This window comes from Chiloscyllium plagiosum, unplaced genomic scaffold, assembly GCF_004010195.1.
Source record: "Chiloscyllium plagiosum isolate BGI_BamShark_2017 unplaced genomic scaffold, ASM401019v2 scaf_50514, whole genome shotgun sequence".
Classification (NCBI taxonomy): domain Eukaryota; kingdom Metazoa; phylum Chordata; class Chondrichthyes; order Orectolobiformes; family Hemiscylliidae; genus Chiloscyllium; species Chiloscyllium plagiosum.
In genome coordinates this window covers 601-1,095 of record NW_025135018.1, presented here as the reverse complement: position 1 = coordinate 1,095, position 495 = coordinate 601, and the positions used below count along the sequence as shown (strand labels likewise).

The 495-nt window shown below is 53.1% G+C and overlaps 1 non-coding gene across 1 annotated transcript; it reads right to left on the bottom strand.

The window, feature by feature from the left end:
* Nucleotides 1-213: 213 nt before the first annotated feature.
* trnan-guu lies at nt 214-287 on the bottom strand. Its single transcript has one exon. It is a non-coding gene; the product is annotated as a tRNA-Asn (tRNA).
* Between the last annotated feature and the right edge of the window lie 208 nt (nt 288-495).

The window sequence follows — 495 nt, the reverse complement described above, 5'->3', positions numbered from 1 at the left end:
GTGTGGATGTGGTAGGGATCAAGGGCATGCGGGAGTTCGGATCCAAATAATATTGAACTCGATCTTGAAGACTGGAGGATTCCAAACGGAAAATGAGGCGCTGGTCTTCCATCTGGAGCGGAGCTTTGCTGGAACACTGCTGCATGCCTGAAACAGAGATGTTGGGCAGGGAACAGGGTGGCGTGCTCAAGAGACAGGCAGCCAGACGGGCATCGCCTCTGGGTGGGCTCGAAACACCAACCTTTCGGTTAACAGCCGAACGCGCTGACCAATTGCACCACAGAGACAGGCGATGACATGGGTTGCGCCATCACTTAGGGGAGGCTATTAGTGAATTCATAAGTTAGCCTCCCGGCCTCGAATTCCAGTTGTCGTCTATCAGTTTTACTTTTCCATAATAAAGCCTGGGAGATTTATTGTGGAGACACCGGGGTCAGGCTGGAGACACATCCATGTCAGGAGGAACGAGCTTTCTTACTCCGGGGCCGTCGCCCT